The sequence below is a fragment of the Chiloscyllium plagiosum genome, unplaced genomic scaffold, assembly GCF_037043375.1.
Source record: "Chiloscyllium plagiosum isolate Xiang-an unplaced genomic scaffold, Cpla_swu_hap1 HiC_scaffold_24, whole genome shotgun sequence".
NCBI classification, from domain to species: Eukaryota; Metazoa; Chordata; class Chondrichthyes; order Orectolobiformes; family Hemiscylliidae; genus Chiloscyllium; species Chiloscyllium plagiosum.
Window position 1 is genome coordinate 9,213,113 of NW_028270162.1, and position 23,254 is coordinate 9,236,366.

Genomic DNA, 23,254 nt, shown 5'->3' on the forward strand with positions numbered 1-23,254 from the left:
ATTTGAACTGTTGTGTTGAATTTTCTTCCCACTTGGTAAATTTTTGAAACATTCATTTGCTTTCTCCTTGTAGGGCATTTGCTGAACAAGTGAGCTTCAGGAAAGTGCCCAAGAACAGCCTAATCCTCTGCTGCTTCTTTCCAGTCTCAACCAGAAAGGCAGGCATCTGACAGTTCTGCATGCCTCTTTAAACAGCATGAGAAACATTGCATTCTCCTGGTTTCTCACATATTTTAAACATTTTAGAAGATAAATGTGTCCTTCCAACAACTGGAAGTTCCTAGTTGTTGGGAGTCCATTTTTTGAGTCACTGAGCACAGTGTGCTCATAAATAGAAATAGAAAATGGGATGGCAATAAGACTCCAGATCTACATCCCGAGTAATATTCCCATTTTCACACACTTGCAATGATCCTACATAGTGCATAACTAATTGAATAAAAAGTATGTTATTAAGGAGATGGTTTCCATATCTTCTCTCCCTTCCTCACCTATCATCATTTTCAGGCTGCAATAATGGAATTCATCAGGACACACTCATGTGATCAACCCAAGAGAAGAGGAATATGAAATGGAAAAACAAATAATCAAATCCCAGGTGCACTCTTCCCTCTCCAGAGGCACTTTCTATCATATAGAATGTTCAACTTCTGTTTCATCTCTACCTGCAATTTGGTCATTAATATTTGTACACATTTGACTTAAGAGACTAAGCTGAGCAGGCAGAACAATTGATCTAGAGAACTGCAGTAATTTCATGTTCCAGGAATGTATGATGTGAAAGTTCGCAAGAATTCATTAGCAGTTGGGTTCCAGCAACTCAATTGTGAATACCTGCAAGTGTTCAGAAGTTGAACAATAAATGGTTTTCGGGTAGGGGTGGGGGGGAGAGAGTTGGTGGTGAGGTGAGCAATCACAAACCTTTGCGATAAAACTTCAACTTTTAAAACCAAAACCTTTACTGGAATTAATCACAGTTAATTCAGAAATGAATATATCATGTCCCAGATCAGTCCCAGACTCTGGAATTGCAGGGTTTTAACACACTGTGACAGAACATAGCTGTCACCTCAGTGACAGCTTTTCTTGTCTCTAATCTGTTGATGTTGCTGTGGATATTTCTCCTTTCAAATGTCCTGTCTGTTCTTGTTAAGCTCCAGGTGCATCACCCAGATATTTTTGATCCATTGTAATGTGTTCAGTTTGGTATTTCAGGAAACAAAAAAAAAATCAATTCTTAACAACAGAATATTCTGCTCTAGTATTTTCATATTTAGTCTATTTTTCATACACTTAAAAAAAAATTCAGCAGTTTCCCTAAAGATACGAACGTCTGTACTTAGTGACCTAGTTGTACAGCATAGAAAATCTCAGATTCAATGTCAAGTCAGAGCTGAACTGGCAAAACATAGCCAGAGCCCTTTGAGAATACAAGGCAACTCATCTCAGCCACGTTCATTACAACTGCACATGTACTGCATGGGTAGTAAGGAGTAATAGATTCTATTTCAAGAATGATGCTTACTGTAGCTGAACAAGAATGCTGACACTCACTGTCTTCTTACGAGGAGAGGCTAAGTAGGTTGCATCTGTAATCATTGGAATTTAGAAGAATAAAAAGCAATCTTGTTGAAATATACAAGTTCTGCGGTAGACTTGCCATGGCAAATGTGAAAAGATTTTTCTCCTTGTAGAAGGAGATTACCCTTCCCAGAAATAATTTACACATAGAAGGTCTGCATGAATGAACTTATTCAACAACCAATTGTCCAACTATTCCAAGACACAGGACATTCTTCTTCAAAGACAGGGAGGAATGAAAGAGATAGATAATAACTGAACAGGTAGACAACGATTGTGAAAACTGTGTACTGGGCAGAGAATGAGAGGTAGAAGTCCAAATACTACCAAAGGTTTAAAATATTGAACAAACCCACATCATAGAAAGCCATTACTGATCAACATGCTACATTGAACAGAGAACAGTAACCAGCTTAGACCAGTGTGCAGCACACCAATCATGCACAGGGAAGAAATAAAATGTTGAAGATAATGGTTCTGCAGTGATGCTGAATGATAGCAACCAGGAGCAAGCAAACCAAGTTGTAAACAATTTGAAAATGATATGTACATCTCTAGATGGCTATGAAATCACCAGATCAGGAAGAGTTGTCTAATCTCCAAATCATCGAAGTATAAAATGTTAATCTTTGCAAACTCTATGTTACCAGATTGTATAATTATGAAATTGACAGCATGTGCCTTTGTACAACCATGTATAATTGTATGGCATGTTTTCATCTTTGGATAAAAGGAGGATATTATACTAAATCTCTAGTCATTGTGCCAGCATCTGTTTATTAGATATGCTGTAAATATCATCACTGCATCATAGCACATGACTACAGGGCATAAGTATCTCAACCACACCTTACATTGAATGGCAAGGTGGAGAATTAAACATAAAGCACTGCACTGAATCATTCCAGCATGAAATAGAAGACATTGCACAAAGTTAAAGAAATCTGCTGATCCATTGTTTCCCCGTACACTTCTCCTCCTCCATGGGCTTTTCCCAACCATCCAAACTCATTTTGCTTTACAAATGTGTCTGGAGACAAAAAATAACTGCAGATGCTGGAATACGAAGGAAACAGGCAGAAGGCTAGAAGTACACAGCAAGCCAGGCAGCATCAAGAGGTGGAGAAATCAACGTTTCGGGTGTAACTCTTCTCCTGAAGAAGTGTCACACCCGAAACTTCGACTTCTCCACCTGCTGATGCTGCCTGGCTTGCTGTGTTCTTTCAGCCTCTGCCTGTCTACTTACAATTTTGTCTGCCAGTCTACTTCCCTCATCATCTAAAAGCTTCTTGATGGACTGCTATGCCATATTACTAACCTCAAGAGGCCATTATTTACAAGTAAACCCTGTTATGACAGGTGGGTTAAAAGGAGAAGGACAGTGGATCACAGCAGAGTCAGAATTTCTCCTTGCACTACACCCTCACTTATACTAACTAGCACCTCACACTGGAAGGAATGGGACCTCTGACAGGTATTCTCTTTGTGAGAGGCAACTGTTGTGGAATTACTATCCAAGCTTGGATTAAAACAAAGAATTTAAATTTTATTTTCTGTGCAATAAAATGCTGGAAATATAAAACATCCCAACTGTGCAATTAATCTGGTAATGATCAACCTATATTCTTTTCATAACAGAGTTTCCAAACAGAGAACATAACATCATTTGAGAAAGGACATTATAGGCAGGCAATAGCTCAAAAGATACATACACTTGTATTTCCTTTCAGGGTTAATTTGTTTCCTTTTAAAATTTCCAACAGGTATTTCCAATTACTCTACAAAAATCCTTGAGGCTTTCTGATTTACAATTCGTCTTCACAACAAAAACTGCATTTTTGGTCACTGTACTCAAATTTATGATCAGTACTCAAATTTCTGGTTAGTCATTACGCAATGAATGTAATATCAGTTTTGGTTACTAAACAACTTTTCCAATTACATCCCTACTAGCTGTTCTGGTCGATTATTTCACTCAGCCTCTTCTGTGAGTGAGAACAGACTCCTCATAATAGAGTACAGCCATGTACTTTGACATTTATCTTCTTAATGACTACAAAGTGTTGATAATTACACCTTTTTTATGTTCCTTCTCCAGTATTCCAAGACAAGAGAATGAGATTTTAAAATATATGAAGTGTTCAGACAACTACTATCAATTTTCTCTAGCTAAGCAATAAGCACTACAAAGTGTTCTCACAATACTGTCAATTGCCCTGCAAAAATTTATTAGAATGAAACATGATCTCAGTGGCAGCAACATTTCCATCTTCCATAATCTTTTGAGTCTACTCTCCTTTAGCGTACACAACAAATTCTTCTTTTGGTTTCAAGTCAATAGATGTTCCATATTTGAATTAAAAAAATAATTTTGGGATATGGGATGATTTAATCTACTGTTTTCTGCTTTGGAAATAATGAGAATTGTTAGAATTTGTGTAAGTAAACCATTTACAGCATTTTGACTTGTTCCAGCTTTCTAAATTGGAATGTTGACCTTAACCAAGAAATAATACATTCTTCTCCTTTTGTATCTGACTGGTCCTGTGTTTAATGTGTGGTGGGTCAAGAAAAAGAGATATGAAGCAACAGTAGAAGTGGTTAATGTAATGAAGAGAAATGTTAATACCAAAATAAAAATGGTAGAAGTACAAAGCATCTATGTCAATACCTGTAATCAGAAAGGATGCATTCTAAAAAAGCCATCCTGCGGATATGAAAACCTGAAGAAACTGAGAGGTTGAACATAATTAACAGACAAAATCTTGTTCAGTGTTATGGCATGGGGTAAACCCTCCTGCTTAATTTAAAACCAGCAACACAAAAAAGATTTATCTCGTGCAGCAATCTGTAAAAATTCAAGTCGCCAAGAGCTTTTATAGTAAAAATTAACAACTTTATTTCTTAAAGAATAACAGAGAATAATTAACTAACAACTATTTACAATTCCTTCCTCTAACCTATCTTTTAACTTCCCCTTTACAATATTAGTCCGATAAAACTCCCAATTAAGATTGACAGAAAAATTGAAATTTTAAAACCAGCCAGCGATTGAATCTTCTCTTTTTCTTTGTTGGTAGATTGGCTCTCCAGGTCAGTGTTGAGGTTTTTCTCTGTGCAAACTTTTTCTCGAGACAGGTATCTCTCAGTGAGTTCTGACTAGCAGTCTACAGCTGTTGGTGCAGGAGGGTTTACCCCATGTCATAACACTGAAAAAGATTTTGTCTATTAACTATGTTCAACCTCTAAGTTTCTTCAGGTTTTCATATCTGCAGGATGGCTTTTTTAGAATGCATCCTTTTTGATTACAGGTACTGACATAGGTGCTTTGTACTTTTAGCATTTTTATTTTGGTACTAACATTTCTTTTCACTACATTAACCACGTCTACTGTTGCTTCATATCTCTTTCTTGACCCACCACACATTAAACACAGGACTGTCAGATACAAAAAGGAAAAGAATGTATTATTCTTGGTTAAGGTCAACATTCCAACGTAGAAAGCTGGAACAAGTCAAAATGCTGTAAATAGTTTCCTTGCACAGATTCTAACAATTCTCATTATTTTCAAAGTAGAAAATGGTGGGTCAAATCATCCCATATCCTAAAATTATTTTTTATTCAAATGTGGAGCATCCATTGACTTGAAACCAAAAGAAGAACCAAATCTTGTTGTGTACGCTAAACGAGAGCAGACTCAAAAGATTATGGAAGGTGGAAATAAGGTAATGTTTCCTTCTAATAAATATTTGCAGGGCAGTTCTCCTCCCAACTGTTGAATTTTCCCTGGTCTTATACCCCAAAGCATCGGATAATGTCATTGACTTTTAAGATTGTCAACATACTCAATTCAAACTTGATTGGAATTTGGAAATTTTCAGGGTATAATTTAAACTGATTGCCTAGAAATGACAAAACAGGGTTGAATTAGGCCAATCATCTACCCTATTAGCTGGAGCACGTTACACTGTGTCTTATTGAGAACACTTGGTGCTGTCACTGCTAGCTTTTACTCTCTTAAAGCTATAGTACACCCACATCTTCATAATATCAGGCATTGGGGGTCCTGCCTGCTGCCTGGCTATTTTCAGCAAGATCTATAGAACTATAAGCCAATCAGGATGTGTGAATGCCACTGATGGGCACTGCCCTGAAATCAAGAGCACAGGGATCGAAATCTCCCATGAAGAGCTGCCAGCAAATGAATGGGCAGCAGTTCCTGTGCTCAGGGAGGCTGTGACTACTTCAGGAGAATCATGTGGTGGAGTCAGAGGATTGCAGAGCACCGTCAAACTCAGATAAGTAATATGTTGGGACTGGGGTGGAGTGGAGAATGGGTTTCATCATGTGGGGGTTATGGAGAGGCAGGGGCAGGGGGTCTCAGTGGCAAGGGCAAAGGTACCACCTCCCTAATATCAAGTTCTTCGAGCAAGGTCCTAATGCCTTTGATTGAGAGATTCCCCTCTCCTCAGAGGTGACATGTTGGCCACATGGTTTCAGCTGTCGTATACACTGCATGACAATGACAGAATGAAGACCTTAGTGTACATTAATTGGCAATTTAAAAAAGTTCTGACAAAGGGTGGGACTGTAGAGTCAGCCATGCCCGAAACTTAATTCTGACACAGTCAGGAAGGTGGAGGTGTTCAGGTACAAAATCATCCCAGCTAATGCCCTGCTCACTTCCAAACTGACCAATAGTGACAGCAGAAGATTCTGCTGAACACTTCAGGTTAATGAGTTTCATTGGAACTCAGGGTGCTGACAAAAGACCATTTCAGTGAAATGCCCCTAAATCTTTTCCATTCCACAGATGCTGTGTGAACTGCTGAGTTTTTCCTCAGCATCATTTGTTCTCAAGTCTTACCACACTATCCTTTCTCTTTCAAGCCCTGTGTTACATTTCCTGTGTGTTCTGTTTATATTGCTGATTTTTCTACTTCGTTCTTTTTGAAATGCTAAATTAGCTGTAATAAAAATAATAAAATATTTCTGAATGATGTGAAACAGCATATAAGGTTTATATAACTGCTCAGACTTCGATCTCAGCCTCATATATGAATGCTACAAAGATGACTATCTGAGCATTATGTCTGCAAGGGTACTTACAGAGGAACCTCACAGGCAACATGTAAAATTTTAATTACTTTGAATGGCTGTCAAATTGCCAACACTAAAGGTCCTTGGAGTTCTGTTCTAGGATTGATCAGAAAGTGAGGAAACAGCACTGGGAACAATCATTTTCAAAGCTCCAGGCACGTGGAATTTAAATAGGTCAAACTATGAAAAAAAGTACAGCAGTAACAACTTAAATATACACAGGGATTTAATGCAGAAAAACACAAAGACTCTTGTGAAAGCAAGTATTAGGAGGGTGGTCAAATGTTTGATCTTGATTACATAGGTAGAATTTGTAGGAGAGAAGAAGAGATTTAAGGGAATTCTATAGCTGGGATCAGTTATCTGAAAACACAAATACCTAGAGGGAGCAAAAGGAAAGGGTGGACACACAAAATGGATAATTGCCGCTCTCAGACAACAACTCACCAGAACGAAGGACCCGATACCCAGCATGAGCAAAACCAATGTAGTGTACAAAATCCCATGCAAGGACTGCACAAAACACGACATAGGACAAACAGGAAGACAGTTAACGATCTGCATCCATGAACACCAATTAGCCACGAAACGACACGACCAGCTATCCTTAGTAGCCACACACGCAGATGACAAGCAACATGAATTTGACTGGGACAACACTACTATTATAGGACAAGCCAAACAGAGAACAGCCAGGGAATTCCTAGAGGCATGGCACTCATCCACAGATTCAATCAATAAGCACATCGACCTGGACCCAATATACCGGCCACTGCAACGGACAGCTGGAACTGACAACTGGAAGCGGCAGATTCAAACCACGACAAATGCTGGAGGAAAGATCACAAAGCGCTTCACAGGAGGCTCCCAAGCATTGAGGATGTCACCTAGACAGGGGACGAAAAGTCTGCAACACAAATTCCCAGCTCGGCGAACAGAACCACAACAACAAGCACCCGAGCTACAAATCTTCTCACAAACTTTGAATGGCTAATTTAAAACTGGAGAGCTCTGGGATTGCAAGGCTGGAGGAGAGTTTTTGGATAAAAATTAAAGAGAATTTGAAAGGGAGAGTTGAGTTTTGAAGTGGCTATAGTGTAAATGTGAGGCAGTTAAAAGACTCAGAATCCCTACTATGTGGAAGCAGGCCATTTGGCCCATCGAGTCCACACCAACCCTCCAAAGAGCAGCCCAACCAGACCCACTCCCCTACCCTACCCACAAAACACTGCATTTCCCATGGCTAATCCACCTAGTCTGCACATCCCTGGAGACTATGGGCAATTTAGCATGGCCAATCCACCTAAACTGCACATCTTTGGACTGTAGGAGGAAACTGGAACACCTGGAGGAAACCCATGCAGACAAAGAGAGAACGTGCAAACTCCACAAAGTCTGGATTTGAACCTGAGGCCTTGGCACTACAAGGCAGCAGTGCTAACCAATGAGCCACTGTGCCACCCTGTGGTTAAGGATTCCTTCTTCCAGATTTTACATTTTATGTCCTACGGTGTGTCATCATGCAGATTTATTCAGTGCAGGTTTGGGGACTAAATGACCTACGTCATGGTTGTCAGCACAACTGTCACATTTACATGTTGTGATCAGCAGCAGCAGCTTGCACAGGCAACAAAACAAGTTATTCAGCTTCAGCATATACTGAAGCATGAAGGATCTCACCATAATAAGGTGTTTGCTTTTGAGTTTCCAATAATTATGCAGATTCAGTTCAGCAGGCCAGTTGGTTCATGTGAGAGTGCCAAAGCATTTTAGGCCAGAGATATATCTTGTTCAGAATTGTCAACCTAGCACTGTCTGATGGACCACAGACACTTATGCCCAGAACGCCAGATAATTTTGATCATCATTCCTTTGAGTTAGGATATGAAACCATATCCAAAGAAAAGAGCCTGAAAATAAAATTAGTTTTAAGAAGAGGCTAGGCAAAAATGAGGACTGCAGATGCTGGAAACCAGAGTTTAGATCAGAGTGGTGCTGGAAAAGCACAGCAGGTCAGGCAGAATCCGAGGAGCAGGAAAATCGACGTTTTGGGCAAAAGCCCTTCATTGGTGCGGGTGTCCTGGAAAAGTTTCACCTGCACATCCACCAATGTCATTTATCATATCCTTTGCTCCAGATATGGTCTCCTCTACATTGGGGAGACTGGACGCTTCCTCACAGGGCGCTTCAGGGAACATCACCCGCACCAATCAACCCCACCGCCCCGTGGCCCAACAATTCAACTCCCCCTCCCACTCTGCTGAGGACATGCAGGTCCTGGGCCTCCTTCACCGCTGCCCCCTCACCACCCGATGCCTGGAGGAAGAACGCCTCATCTTCCGCCTCGGAACACATCAACCCCAGGGCATCATTGTGGACTTCAACAGTTTCCTCATTTCCCCTCCCCCCACCTTATCCCAGTTCCAACCTTCCAGCTCAGCACTGTCCTCAAGACCTGTCCTACCTGACAATCTCCCTTCCACCCTCCCCTCTGACCCATCACCTCCATCCCCACCACCTCCATCCCCACCCCCATTCACCTATTGTACTCTTTGCTACCTTCCCCCACCCTTCTCTCTGACCTATCACCTCTATCCTCACCCCCATTCATCTATTGTGTTCTTTGCTATCTTCTCCCCAGCCTCCCCTCTGACATATCACCTCCATGTTCTGGATCAGCGGTGCTGGAAGAGCACAGCAATTCAGGCAGCATCCGACGAGCAGCAAAATCGACGTTTCGGGCAAAAGCCCTTCATCAGGAATAAAGGCAGAGAGCCTGAAGCGTGGAGAGATAAGCTAGAGGAGGGTGGGGGTGGGGAGAAAGTAGCATAGAGTACAATGGGTGAGTGGGGGAGGAGATGAAGGTGATAGGTCAGGGAGGAGAGGTTTTTTTTACCATATCACCTCCATCCCCACTCCTATTCACCTATTGTACTCTTTGCTACTTTCTCCCCAGCACCCCCCCCACCCCCACCCATTTATCTCTCCACCCTGGAGGCTCCCTGCCTTCATTCCAGATGAAGGGCTTTTGCCCAAAACGTCGATTTTCCTGCTCCTCGGATGCTGCCTGACCTGCTGTGCTTTTCCAGCACCACTCTGATCTAACTCCAAGAAGAGGCTGCCAACTTGCAAGCACACCACAATTCTAATTGAGTTATGGCAAAGTCAAAGAACTAGCTCAAATTCCTAAAATCAGAACATGCTGGAGAAACTCAGCAGAACTGACAGCATCTGTGGAGAGTTAACATTTCAAGCCCATTGATTCTTCTTTGAAACTGAAGGGGGATGGAAAACGATGGTGTTACTGAAAAGTGGAAGGAGGAGCAAGTACAACAGACGGTGAGGGTGCCCAAAGACAAAAGACAAAACAAATGTAAATAAAAGATTCAGATGCAAAATTGGTGTTCATGATAGCAGTGAATATTAGAAAATAGGTCAGCTCTGCTGAGAACAAGGAAAATCAAAAGAGGACAGTGTTCAAGCACCAAAACTGCGGAACTCAATACTGAGTCCAGAAGGCTGAAAAGTATCTAACTGAAAAATAAGATATTATTCCTTCAGTTTGCATTGAGCTTCATTGGAAAACAGTAAATGGCAAGAAATGGAAATGTTAGCAACCTGGATTCTTGTCACTCATAACAGAATAAGCTAATGAGGCTATCTTGTTCTGTGCAATTGTTCAGTTGGTGAGGTTTGGAAGCTATTATTTTTTCCATCCCTGCTCTACATTTTCTTTTCCATTTGTTTCTAGAATTTACAGCAACCTGTGCTGGTTTTTTTAGATTACTTATAGTGTGGAAACAGGCTCTTTGGCCCAACAAGTCCACATCAACCCGCCGAAGCACCATTCCCCTATATTTACCCCTTCATCTAACACTACGAGCAATTTAGCATGGCCAATTCACCTAACCTGCACATTTTTGGACAGTGGGAGGAAACCGGAGCACCCGGAGGAAACCCACGCAGACACAGGGAGAATGTGCAAACTCCACAGTCAGTCCCTGAGGTGGGAATTGAACCCAAATCTCTGTCGCTGTGAGGCAGCAGTGCTCACCACTGTGCCATGCCTCTGTGCACTTGCCTGTTGGGAGGTCTATGTCATCTTACCCATCAGCAAGCCTTTCTTGACTTCTGGAAATTGATTTCTGTAATGATGTCACTTGTACATGGGAGAACTGTTTCTTCTGACTCGTGTGTACATCTATAATCTTATGGAAGTGAGAGGAAATGTCACTCTTTGGGGACAAAATATTCAACTGACAATTAGGGTTAGAAGCACCCTGAGAGAACGATGTGGTGATGTTTATGATTCTATATTATGAACTAAAAGATTAGGCATTCAAATGCCTTCAAATTACCAGACTCTTGTTGAAAAACCTAACTGGTTCAGAAAGTCCTTCAAACAAGGAAACCTACCACTTCTACTTGAATAATTCAATGTCCCGTGAAGTACATGACACAACCAAACAACAATAATAATATTAATAATTGAGAGCATTACAAGAACAACTCTAGCTGCTGAATAAGTCTCACTCTCACCATCTCATATCAACTGGAGTTTAGAAATAAATATAGCTTTTTAAGTATATTTTTCTTATATGATTGCAATATGATACAGTGAGAAGCAAATGTTAACATTGGGCAAATACCTCAAAATCACACTCCATTTTCTGCTGCAGCTTGCTGAATGCTTTTAGAGTTGGTAACAAAGTGTCAAAAGTTAAGTTTAGAGTTAAGATGGTTTAAGTTACACAGTGAACAAATCTTGCTTCAGGAGGGAATGGCTACTGTGGTGTTCAAACTTGAACATATAATTGGCAAGGTTCCATACAACTACATTACCTCAAAGACAACCATAACAGGCATAAGCAATAAAATGTGAAGGAACACATGTTTGGTGTGTGTTTTGAGTTGATATAGAGTGCAGGTGCAGTTTTTGCTCCTTCTTGTAGCTCTCACACAGCTTCTGCAATACTACACCAGTTGCCATCTATTTCTGGAAGTCATGATTTGGAGATGCCAGTGTTGGACTGGGTGTACAAAGTTAAAAATCACACAACACCAGATTTTTGTCCAACAGGTTTAATTGGAAGCACACTAGCTTTCGGAATGTCACTCCTTCACTGCCACCTGATGAAGGAGCGACACTCCGAAAGCTCGTGTGCTTCCAATTAAACCTGTTGGACTATAATCTGGTGTTGTGTGATTTTTAACTTTATTTCTGGAAGAACAGCCTAGTTGCAGCTCCCTGTTACTATCAGAGATGGAAAAGGCAAAAATTAAGTCAACTGAATAAATACAAGTTTTTGAGTATCAAATACAGGAGCAACAGACAGGTTTCTCCAGAAACTGTTAAGCAGGGAAACAATGTATCATCACCAGGTGGCTAAGCAGGCCAAGATAACAAGAAAAAAGAAAAGAACTCTTCTGTCGGAAATAAATCAAACCAAGGGCAATTTAGATTCGGTTCACGAGTGACCCTTGTTCCAAAGTATATATGTTTATTACAGTTATAAAAGAAAAACAGCTAAAATACAAAGCTTACCATTTATAACAATGAACAAGACGTTGAGATACAACCTGCTAAGCAACAAAGCCTTCAGGCAATCAATCTTGAATGGCCTTGTGGTAACACTTGAGCAGCATGACCTTGTTCCAAGAAACCTTTTAATATTCTACACTGGAGGCCAGCATTATATACATTAATCATTATTTATTAAGGAAGTTAGAGTCTGCTTTTGTGCCTGAAAATCAATTTCAATGGTTTCCAAACCAAGCAGCTATCAAACCACCTTGCATGTCACAATTAGCAGAAACAATTGACCAAAAGTAAACGTGAATTGCTGGAAAAGCTCTGTAGAAATCAAAGTTAACATTTCGGCTCCAAAATGTTAACCTTGACTTCTCGTCATAGATGCTTCCAGACATGCTGAAATTTTCCAGCAACTTTTGGTTTTGTTTCTGATTTAAAGCATTCACAGTTCTTCTGGTTTTTAATCAACCAAAATTTCCCGATGAGGATCCTATAAGCACAAGATAGCCACAAGAAACATATTTTCTGATACAGTCAGCTCTGTTACAACACAGTAGTTCCATTCTCGTGCAATAGAGTTATAAGAAAATTGTGTAATAGCAGCACCATTTAAACTACTGGGGTCAGAATTGCATTACAACCAATTCATGCTTTAAAACTTAATGCTTTAGAAACAGTGACCCCAATTTGTCAATTGCGTTATAGCAAATTTGTTAACCAAAAGCCCATTATAGCAGAACAACCTGTATTGGTTTATCAAGGAGTTGCAAAAACTGCAAACATGAACTACCTGGAGATTAAAAAAGGCCTACATATAGTACAACACTACAACAGCAACTGTAAAAACCACCATTAACAACCTGAGTACATATAGCACCTGTAATAAAATATTCCAAGGTCCTTTTCAGGAGCAGCTTCAGACAGTAAGACACAAAAAGCTGTGTTAAGGCAGGTGACTAACTTGCATAAAGAGGAGTTGGTTCTATAAATACAAATTGAGGGAGGAGTTCTAAATCGGCTGAGTAGTTAAGAAAGATAATTGTAGATTTTCGAACCAAAGGCATAGTCATTTATTGGGAGAAAGTGAGGACTGCAGACGAGATCAGAGTCGAGAATGTGGTGCTGGAAAAGCAAAGCAGGTCAGGCAGCATTCGAGGAACAGAAGAATCGACTTTTCAGGCAAGAGCCCTTCATCGGGAATGAGGCTTCTGAGCAGAGGGGATGGAGATTTTATCCAGCACCCTACTCTTGACAAAGTCAATTAATGGCTCATCTGCCAGTAATGAAAACTGCAAAAAGAACTTTTCTCACAACCAAAGGCAGGTCTGATACAGAAGTAAACCAGTATGTCATGCTGACAGAAAAAGAACATTTTGAAAATCAACTTTTGTAAGCTGAAGAGCAAATCTTGGGAATATTTAGCTTGTCAGTGTAAATACCTTAAATACAAAAATCTATTCAGATTTCAAGGTGACACATAATTCATCCCAGAGGGGATCTTCATTGCACTACCTTGGAAACTTATTACAATGCAACGAGATCCAGCAGAAATGTCAAAACTGCAAGACTCCAGATTTTATGCAATTATTAAGCACAGCGGCAATTATCAAATAATGCAGTGAGACCTGGTTAAAAATGGCTTGTTATTTTTACAAAAGCATTGGTAATTTTTATCAGGGTTAAGCATTCACCTTTTTGAATTGAAGGCCTGGCAATGTCATACAAGAAATGTCTTGGAAATTGTAGTCAAGCAAAGAAAATTACAGGAATGCGATATTCATGATTCACACAGCACAGAAAGGGCCCTTCAGCCAATCGAGTCTGCACCAACAGTTGTAAGGTTTCTGGCCTCCACTACCTTCCTAGGCAGTGTGTTCCCGATTCCCATTACCTGCTGAGTGAAAAAGCGTTTTCCCCTTACCCGAAAGCTCTGCCCTCTCATGATTGACCCCTTGACCAAGGGATACAGGTGATCTCTATTCACCTGGTCCATACCCCTCATAATCATGTACACCTCAATCATGTCACCACATGAGAGAGAGAGAGAGAGAGAGAGAGAGAGAGAGAGAGAGAGAGAGAGAGAGAGAGAGACTGTAGATTGTGAAGGAGCTAATATGGCCTTTGCAGTGATATGTACGTCTTGTCAGATGTGGGGGTTTAAAAGATGGTTTAAGGGTTACTGCAGATTATATCTGCCATAAATGCTGTTGGATGCAAACCTTATCAGATCGAGTGGATCAGTTGGAGAGACAGATAGAAGCGATGAGAAATTTGCAACAGCAACAGTATGTGAAGGATCGCAGTTATAGGAAGGGGGGGAAAGTCTCAGATACAGTCACATAGATGGGGTTAACTCCAGAAAGGGTAACAGAGGTAGGCACCGAGGGCAGGAGTGTTTTGTGGACATACCCATTTTGAAGAGGTATGCTGTTTTGGTAAACGTAGGGGGTGATGGATTCTCAGGGGAATGTAGCACGAACAGCCACGTTTCTGGTATTGAGACTGGCTCTAAAGCAACGAGGGGTACGTCGGCTTCCAAGAGAGCAATTGTGTGAGGGGATTCTGTAGTCCGAGGTACAGACAGACGTTTCTGTGGCCAGCAGAGAAAAAGCAGAATGGTGTGTTGTTTCCCTGGTGCCAGGATCAAGGAGGTCTCAGAGAGGGTGCAGAATGTTCTCACAGGGGAGAGGGGCCAGCAGGAGGTCATTGTCCACATTGGAACCAACGACATTGGAAGGGAAAAGGTTGAGATTCTGAAGGGAGATTACAGAGAGTTAGGCAGAAATTTAAAAAGGAGGTCCTCAAGGGTAGTAATATCTGGATTACTCCCAGTGCTACGAGCTAGTGAGGGCAGGAATAGGAGGATAGAGCAGATGAATGCATGGCTGAGGAGCTGGTGTAAGGGAGAAGGATTCACATTTTTGGATCATTGGAATCTCTTTTAGGGTAGAAGTGACCTGTACAAGAAGGACAGATTGCACCTGAATTGGAAGGGGTCTAATATACTGGCAGGGAGATTTGCCAGAACTGCTTGGGAGGATTTAAACTTGGGGGGGGGGGGGGGGGGGGGGGGGCGCAGTGGGACCCAGGCAGATAGTGAGGAAAGAGATCGACCTGAGACGGGTACAGCTGAGAACAGAAGTGAGTCAAACAATCAGGGCAGGCAGGGACAAGGTAGGACTAATAAATTAAACTGCATTTATTTCAATGCAAGGGGCCTAACACGGAAGGCAGATTAACTCAAGGAATGGTTAGGAACATGGGACTGGGTTAGCATAGCAATTATAGAAACATGGCTCAGGGATGGGCAGGACTGGCAGCTTAATGTTCCAGGATACAAATGCGACAAGAAGGATAGAAAGGGAGGCAAGAGAGGAGAGGGAGTGGCATTTTTGATAAGGGATAGCATTACAGCTGTGCTAAGGGAGGATATTCTCAGAAATACATCCAGGGAAGTTATTTAGGTGGAACTGAGAAATAAGAAAGGGATGATCACCTTATTGGGATTGTATTATAGACCCCGCAATAGTCAGAGGGAAATTGAGAAACAAATTTGTAAGGAGATCTCAGCTATCTGTAAGAATAATAGGGTAGTTATGGTAGGGGATTTTACCTTTCCAAGCATCAACTGGGACTGCCATAGTGTTAAAGGTTTAAATAGAGAGGAATTTCTTAAGTGTGTACAAGACAAATTTTTTGATTCAGTACGTGGATGTACCTACGAGAGAAGGTACAAAACTTGACATACTCTGGGGAAATAAAGCAGGGCAGGTGACTGAGGTACCAGCGACCATAATTCTGTTCGTTTTAAAATAGTGATGGAAAAGGATAGACCAGTTCTAAAAGTTGAAGTTCTAAATTGGAGAAAGGCCAATTTTGACGGTATTAGGCAAGAACTTTCGAAAGCTGATTGGAGGCAGATATTCGCAGGTAAAGGAACGGTTGGAAAATGGGAAGCCTTCAGAAATGAGATAATAAGAATCCAGAGAAAGTATATTCCTGTCAGGGTGAAAGGGAAGGCTGGTAGGTATAGGGAATGCTGGATGACTAAAGAAATTGAGGGTTTGATTAAGAAAAAGAAGGAAGCATATGTCAGGTATAGACAGGATAGATCGCGTGAATCCTTAGAAGAGTATAAAGAAAGTAGGAGTATACTTAAGAGGGAAATCAGGAGGGCAAAAAGGGGGACATGAGATAGCTTTGACAAGTAGAATTAAGGAGAATCCAAAGGGTTTTACAAATATATTAAGGTCAAAAGGGTAGAGGGAGAGAATAGGGCCCCTCAAAGATCAGCAAGGTGGCCTTTGTGTGGAGCCACAGAAAATGGGGGAGATACTAAATTAATATTTTTCATTAGTATTTACTGTGGAAAAGGATATGGAAGATATAGACTTTAGGGAAATAGATGGTGACACTTGCAAAATGTCCAGATTACAGAGGAGGAAGTCCTGGATGTCTTGAAACGGTTAAAGGTGGATAAATCCCCAGGACCTGATCAGGTGTACCTGAGAACTCTGTGGGAAGCTATAGAAGTGATTGCTTGGCCTCTAGCTGAGATATTTGTATCATCGATAGTCACAGGTGAGGTGCCGGAAGACTGGAGGTTGGCAAACGTGATGCCACTGTTTAAGAAGGGCGGTAAAGAAAGCCAAGGAACTATAGACCAGTGAGCCTGACCTCAGTGGTGGGCAAGTTGTTGGAGGGAATCCTGAGGGACAGGATGTACATGTATTTGGAAAGGCAAGGACTGATTAGGGATAGTCAACATGGCTTTGTGTGTGGGAATCATGACGCACAAACTTGATTGAGTTTTTTGAAGAGGTAACAAAGAAGATTGATGAGGGCAGAGCAGTAGATGTGATCTATATGGACTTCAGTAAGGCGTTCGACAAGGTTCCTCATGGGAGACTGATCAGCAAAGTTAGATCTCATGGAATACAGGGAGAACTAGCCATTTGGATACAGAACTGGCTCAAAGGCAGAAGACAGAGGGTGGTGGTGGAGGGTTGTTTTTCAGACTGAGGCCTGTGACCACTGGAGTGCCACAAAGATCGGTGCTGGGTCCTCCACTTTTTGTCATTTACATAAAAGATTTGGATGCAAGCATAAGAGGTACAGTTAATAAGTTTACAGATGACACCAAAATTGGAGGTGTAGTGGACAGACAATAGACAATAGGTGCAGGAGTAGGCCATTCAGCCCTTCGAGCCTGCACCGTCATTCAACATGATCATGGCTGATCATTCCTAATCAGTATCCTGTTCCTGTCTTATCTCCATAACCCTTGATTCCACTGTCTTTGAGAGTTCTATCCAACTCTTTCTTAAATGAATCCAGAGACTGGGCCTCCACTGCCCTCTGGGGCAGAGCATTCACACACCCACCACGCTCTGGGTGAAAAAGTTTCTCCTCATCTCTGTCCTAAATGGTCTACCCTGTATTTTTAAGCTGTGTCCTCTGGTTCGGCACTCAGCCATCAGCGGAAACATGTTTCCTGCTGCCAGAATGTCCAATCCTTTCATAATCTTAAACGTCTCAATCAGATCCCCTCTCAGTCTTCTAACTCAAGGATATACAAGCCCAGTCGCTTCAGTCTTTCAGTGTAAGGTAATCCCGCCATTCCAGGAATTGACCTCGTGAACCTACGCTGCACTCCCTCAATAGCCAGAATGTCTTTCCTCAACTTTGGAGACCAGAACTGCACGCAATACTCCAGGTGTGGTCTCACCAGGGCCCTGTACAACTGCAGAAGCACCTCTTTGCTTCTATACTCAATTCCTCTTGTTATGAAGGCCAGCATGCTATTAGCCTTCTTCACTACCTGCTGTACCTGCATGCTTGCCTTCATTGACTGGTGTACAAGAACACCCAGATCTCTCTGTACTGCCCCTTTACCTTAACTGATTCCATTGAGGTAGTAATCTGCCTTCCTGTTCTTGCCACCAAAGTGGATAACCATACATTTATCCACGTTAAACTGCATCTGCCATGCATCTGCCCACTCACCTAACTTGACCAGGTAACCCTGTAATCTCCTAACATCCTCATCACATTTCACCCTGCCACCCAGCTTTGTATCATCAGCAAATTTGCTAATGTTATTGCTGATACCATCTTCTATATCATTAACATATATTGTAAAAAGCTGCGGTCCCAGCAGAGATCCCTGCGGTACCCCACTGGTCACTGCCTGCCATTCCGAAATGGAGCCGTTTATCACTACCCTTTGTTTCCTATCAGCCAAACAATTTTCAATCCAATCTAGTACTTTGCCCCCAATACCGTGCGCCCTAATTTTACTCACTAACCTCCTGTGTGGGACTTTATCAAAAGCTTTCTGAAAGTCCAGATACACTACATCTACTGGATCTCCCTCATCCATCTTCAGAGTTACATCCTCAAAAAATTCCAGAAGATTAGTCAAGCATGATTTCCCCTTCATAAATCCATGCTGACTCTGTTCTATCCTGTTACTACTATCCAGATGTGCCGTAATTTCATCCTTTATAATAGACTCCAGCATCTTTCCCACCACTGAGGTCAGACTAACTGGTCTATAATTTCCTGCTTTCTCTCTCCCACCTTTCTTAAAAAGTGGTATAACATTAGCCACCCTCCAATCCTCAGGAACCGACCCCGAATCTATTGAACTCTGGAAAATAATCACCAATGCATCCACGATTTCTCGAGCCACCTCCTTCAGTACCCTGGGATATAGACCATCAGACCCGGGGGACTTATCAACCTTCAGACCTAACAGTCTCTCCAACACCAATTCCTGGCAAATATAAATTCCCTTAAGTTCAGGTCCTTCAGCCACTGTTACCTCAGGGAGATTGCTTGTGTCTTCTTGTGAATTGTGCTCAGGAGTGCCAGATAAAAGTTTTGACTCTTATTACACAAAGTCATGATTTGGAGATGCTGGTATTAGACTGTTACCTCAGGGAGGTTACTTGTGTCTTCCCCAGTGAACACAGATCTGAAGTACTCATTTAATTCCTCTGCCATTTCTTTGTTCCCCGTAATATATTCCCCTGTTTCTGTCTTCAAGGGCCCAATTTTAGTCCTAACCATTTTTTTGCCTTGCACATACCTAAAAAAGCTTTTACTATCCTCCTTTATATTTTTGGCCAATTTACCTTGGTACCTCATTTTTCCTCTGCGTATTTCCTTCTTAGTAATCCTCTGTTGCTCTTTAAAAGCTTCCCAGTCCTCAGTTTTCCCACTTATCTTTGCTGTGTTATACTTTTTCTCTTTTAACTTCCCTCGTCAGCCACAGCCGCCCATGCCTCCTCCTGGGATCTTTCTTCCTTTTAGGAATGAACTGATCCTGCAACTTCTGCATTATACACAGAAATATCCGCCACTGTTCCTCTACAGTCATCCCTGCTAAGGTATTGCACCATTGAACTTTGGCCAGCTCCTCCCTCATAGCTCCATAGTTTGCTTTATTCAACAGAAGTACTGTCACTTCCGACTGTACCCTCTCCCTCTCAAATTGCAGATTGAAGCTTAATGTATTATGGTCACTACTTCCCAATGGCTACTTCACTTCGAGGTCACTGACCAATTCTGGTTCGTTACACAATACCATATCCAGAATTGCCTTCTCCCTGGTCGGCTCCAGCACCAGCTGCTCTAAGAATCCATCTCTGAGGCACTCCACAAAGTCTCTTTCTTGAGGTCCAATACCATCCTGATTCTCCCAGTCTACCTGCATGTTGAAATCCCCCATAACAACTGTAGTAACATCTTTACGACAGGCCAATTTTAGCTCCTGATTCAACTTACATCCAACATCCAGACTACTGTTTGGGGGCCTGTAGATGACTCCCAAGAGGGTTTTTTTTACCCTTCGTATTTCGCAGCTCTGTCCACACTGACTCTACATCCCAGACTCGAGATCCCCCCGCGCAAGGGACTGAATATCCTCCCTTACCAACAAGGCCACCCCACCCCCTCTGCCCGTCAGTCTGTCCTTACGATAGCATGTGTAGCCTTGAATATTCATTTCCCAGGACAGCGAAGAGGGTTACTTCAGATTACAACAGGATCTGGACCAGACGGGCCAATGAGCTGAGAAGTGGCAGATGGAGTTTAATTCAGATAAATGCGAGGTGCTGTATTTTGGGAAAGCAAATCTTAGCAGGACTTATACACTTAATGGTATATAAGTGTTGCTGAACAAAGAGACCTTGGAGTGCAGGTTCATAGCTCCTTGAAAGTGGAGTCGCAGGTAGATAGGATAGTGAAGAAGGCGTTTGGTATGCTTTCCTTTATTGGTCAGAGTATTGACTACTGGAGTTGGGAGGTCATGTTGCAGCTGTACAGGACATTGGTTAGGCCACTGTTGGAATTCTGCTGCAATTCTGGTCTCCTTCCTATCGGAAAGATGTTGTGAAACTTGAAAGGGTTCAGAAAAGATTTACAAGGACGTTGCCACGGTTGGAGGATCTGAGCTACAGGGTGAGGCTGAATAGGCTGGGATTGTTTTCCCTGGAGCGTTGGAGGCTGAGGGGTGACCTTGTAGTGGTTTACAAAATTACAAGGGTAATTATAAGGGACAGGGTAAATAGGCAAAGTCTTTTCCCTGGGGTCGGGGAGTCCAGAACTAGAGGGCATAGGTTTAGGGTGAGAGGGGAAAGATATAAAAGAGACCTAAGGGGCAACTTTTTCACAGAGGGTGGTATGTGCATGGAATGAGCTGCCAGAGGATGTGGAGGAGGCTGGTACAATTGCAACATTTAAGAGGCATTTGGATGGGTATATGAATTGGAAGGGTTTGGAGGGATATGGGCCGGATGCTGGCAGGTGGGACGAGATTGGGTTGGGATATCTGGGCGGCATGGATGGGTTGGACCAAAGGGTCTGTTTCCATGCTGTACATCTCTATGACTAAAGCCAGCTTCTGATCCATCTCCCAAATTTCCCTCAATTCCATGTTCTTTAACCTTCTCAATCAATCAGTCTCCCATGTGGGACGTTGTGAAAAGCTTTGCTAAAATCCAGATAAACTACATAAACTGACCATCCCTCATCCACACATTTGACTGCATTTTCAAAAATTTCCAGCAAGTTTGTTTGGCATGACCTCCCTCTGACAAAATCACGCTGACTATTCCTAATTAACCCATGCCTTTCCAAATGGCTTTTAATTTGCTCCATCAGGATTTTCTCCAAAAGTTTTTCCAAACGTTTCTCCAAAACCGGTCTGTAATTTCCTGTTTCATCTCTATCACCTTTCTTGAGAAGTGGAACCACATTAGCTATCCTCCAGCACTTCCCCCATCACCAGAGAGGAATTAAAACTTTGTGTCAGAGCCCTTGCAATTTCCTGCCTCACCTTCACAGCAGCCTGGGATATAATTCAGGCTGAAAAATGTGTTGCTGGAAAAGCGCAGCAGGTCAGGCAGCATCAAAGGAGCAAGAGAATCGACGTTTCGGGCATGAGCCCTCCTTCAGGAATCAGGAAGAAGGGCATATGCCCAAAACGTTAATTCTCCTGTTCCTGGGATATAATTCATCCAGGCCAGAGGATTTGTCATCTTTCAGCCATACAGAGCCACTAATACTCTGCATTTCCCATGTCAAACTGTGTAAGCTCCTCACAGTCCCTTTTCCTGAATTTCATTCCGATGTTTTCCTTTACTAAAATGAAGAGAAGTATTCACTTAACACTCTTCCAATATCCTGCAGCTTCACACACACAGGTTGCCCCGTTGATCCCTAAAGAGTCCTCCTCTCTGCCTGGTTAACCTCTTCTGCATGTATTTAAAACTATCTTAGGATTCTCCTTAATCCTGTCTGCAAGTCCTTTTTCATGTTTCCCTTTTGATCTTCTAATTGCTTAAGTTCCCTCCTGCATTTCCAGTATTTCTCTAGCGTTGCAGCTGAATTGTTCTCTTTAGTCTTGCTCAAAACTCTTCTTCTGCATCCAGTCCTGAATTGTCCAGGGTTCTCTGAACTTATTGCTCCTAAATTTCCCTCTAAAGGATACATGTTGGACCTGTACTCTCCCCAGCTCCTTTTTGAATGCCCTCACTGCTCCAGTGTAGACTTACCCGCAAGAAGACATTCTAGTCAACTGTGGCCAGATCCTCCTTTATTTTAATAAAATCTGCATTCCCCCAATCCAAAGCCATCTTTTGCAGGCCATCTTTTTCCTTGCCCAGAACAAATTTGAACTGTATCATATGGTGGTCGCTATCACTAAAATGCCACATTGAAAACTTGTCTGGGTTCTTTTCCCAGGACCAGATCCAGCACTGAGCTATCTCTTGTTAGGCCTTCTATGCACTGATACAAAAACTCCCTTGAATACGTTTCAAGAAATCTGGCCCCTGTAAACCCTTAACACTATGACTGTCCCCTTAACATTTCTAAATTCAACCCACAAACTTTTATTTGAGGACCCTTCCAAGATATCACCTCTCCTTATTGCGGTAATTGATTCTTTCATTTTTAGTGCTACATCACCAACCTTTTTATACCCTCCTCTGTCTCGCCTAAAGATCCTATACCACAGAATGTTGAACCCTTCCCTCAACCAAGTTTCTGTGATGGCAACAATATCAGACTTCCATGCCTCAGTCCATGCTAATAATTCATCAATCTTCCCTCTTATACTCCCAGCATTAACGTAAAAGCCATCAAGTCTACCCTTACTTTAACTCTCAACATCGTTGAGCTCACTGTGATTTGCTCCCTTTGTTGTAGCAATGTTTGTATCTGTTTCATTGCTATTGTGTCTCCTCCCCTTGCCATATTGGTTTAAACTCCTCCCACGAGCAAACCTACTTACAAGAATGTTAGTCCCGATGTGGTTCGGGTGCAGACTGTCCTGTTTGTCCATGTCCTACATTCCCCAAAACAGTCCCAGTGATTCAGGAATCTAAATCCCTCTCTTGCACCAATGTTTGAGCCAAGCATTCACCTGTCCTATCTTCCTATTTCTAAATGCTAGCACGTGGCACCATAAGTAATCCAGAGATTTCGACCATTGAGGTCCTGCTTTTTAAATCGACTGCCGAGCTCCCCGAA

At 42.0% G+C, this 23,254-nt stretch overlaps 1 protein-coding gene and 1 long non-coding RNA gene across 4 annotated transcripts in view; one reads left to right on the plus strand and one right to left on the minus strand.

The window, feature by feature from the left end:
* The window catches only part of LOC148145353 (uncharacterized), a 28,097-nt gene extending 27,477 nt beyond the window's left edge, over nt 1–620 (plus strand). The window contains exon 3 of the long non-coding RNA XR_015761233.1: nt 74–620. This is a non-coding gene — a long non-coding RNA (uncharacterized LOC148145353). The remainder of the gene's footprint in view (nt 1–73) is intronic.
* The window catches only part of tango2 (transport and golgi organization 2 homolog (Drosophila)), a 214,006-nt gene that overhangs the window by 128,269 nt on the left and 62,483 nt on the right, over nt 1–23,254 (minus strand). The window lies entirely within an intron of this gene.